Here is a 1,600-nt window from a genome sequence, read left to right as displayed (position 1 = left end):
GATGTCTGCCTGATAACCTAATAGGAAAGGTGCTTAGAGTTTAAGAATTCACAAGGAGTACACACATCCAATGAGCACAAAAAAAGCTTAGTTTTACTTTAAATATAAATGTATATATTTCAAAAGTCAACATAGGATTAGCGACATGTAAAGAAGAAGGAAAGGTGTTTGGTCCATATGCCATATTTGTCAAGAACCGAAGTTCAACACACAAGCTGGACCCAGGAGCAGAACACACACACAGCGGTACGAGAGAAAAAATAAACTTTATTATAACTGAGAGTGTCCCGGGAGAGTAGAAGGGAGAAAACGCACGGAACCAGAGAAACCGAGGGACCGGGAGAAGAATCGCGCAGGAAACGCCGAGAGCGGGACCGTGGGAGGCTGAAACAGAAAAAGAAAAAAGGATTATTGGGGTGCAGGTAAACCGGCAGCATACGAGGGGAGGTAGTGTACGCGTCTTACGATGATAGCGGGGCCAAGGGAACCGGAGGGAGGGGTGAGGGTCCATGGGGAGAAGCTCCAGAAAGGGCGAGGCGGCTGGGGTTGATCGTGATCCAAATTCTGGACAGGCAGGTGGACAGGCTGGTGACTCAAAACACGCCGAGCAGTGATCTGGGTATACAAGGCAGAGTTAGTACTAGTTCACACGGATAGGATTGCCTAAGGACTTTCCCGTAGGTGTGCGTTACCGCTGAAGGACGATTACGGACTGGCGTGGAGCAGCAGGCTGGGCAGGATTAAATGGTCCACCTGGTGATCGCCTGGGATGGGATGCAGGTGTGGAGTCAGCGGCCACGCCCACGGGAGTGGGCATCCCATCAGCACCTCAGACGCCGGGCCGCGGACCATGACAATATTTGTGGAGGTATGGAGATGTCTGGGCGAGAGGGCACTGGACTTTTTATCCAGATTGTTTACCACAATTTTGGAGACTGAAAGGATGTCTGACAAAGAGAGAAGAAGTGTACTGGTACTGATTCTAAAGATCAAGGATAGCTTGATCTAGCTGTAGTAACTACAGATGCGATGTTTGCTATGAGAGTGTTGATGGAGAAGTACAGAAAGTCAGAAGGAGCTTCACCATGTTTTTGTCAGTTTAAAGAAAGTATATGATAGGGTGCCAAGAAAGGAACTGTGGTACTGCATAAGGAAATCAGGAGTGGGAGAGAAGTACAAGAGGGTCATGAAGGGCCTGTATGAGGACAGACAGGAGCGACAGATGGGTTCAAAGTAGGGGTGGGACTACATCAAGGATCAGCTCTGACAGAGGTCAGGCAGGTGTCTCCATCGATGAGATGTTCATAGATGACAGTGTGATCTGTAGTGAGCAGTGTTGGTCAAGTTACTTGAAAAAAGTAATCAGTAACTAATTACCAATTACTTCCCCCAAAAAAGCAATCCTGTTACTTTACTGATTACTTATTTTCAAAAGTAATTAATTACTTAGTTACTAAGTTACTTACTTTTTAAAAACACGATTTACAACCTGAATAGGTGATAAAGCGATAGATCTTTCAGCCCAATTCAACTTTTTCTACATAATCCATCATACAAAATGTAATCAAATGGAAAAGTCTCTTTTTAAAACTTGTTTTAT

The 1,600-nt window shown here is 45.2% G+C and overlaps 1 long non-coding RNA gene across 1 annotated transcript; it reads right to left on the bottom strand.

Annotated features, from left to right (window-relative positions):
* Window positions 1-247: 247 nt before the first annotated feature.
* On the bottom strand, window positions 248-850 carry LOC113025544 (uncharacterized). The gene is made up of 3 exons (XR_003272813.2): window positions 693-850; window positions 466-615; window positions 248-384 (listed from the first exon to the last, which is right to left on the bottom strand). It is a non-coding gene; the product is annotated as an uncharacterized LOC113025544 (long non-coding RNA).
* Window positions 851-1,600: the final 750 nt, after the last annotated feature.

The sequence above is a fragment of the Astatotilapia calliptera genome, chromosome 7 (genome assembly GCF_964374335.1).
Source record: "Astatotilapia calliptera chromosome 7, fAstCal68.1, whole genome shotgun sequence".
Lineage (NCBI taxonomy): Eukaryota > Metazoa > Chordata > Actinopteri > Cichliformes > Cichlidae > Astatotilapia > Astatotilapia calliptera.
Note: the sequence above shows the minus strand (reverse complement) of the source record. Positions and strands in the feature narration are given on the sequence as shown.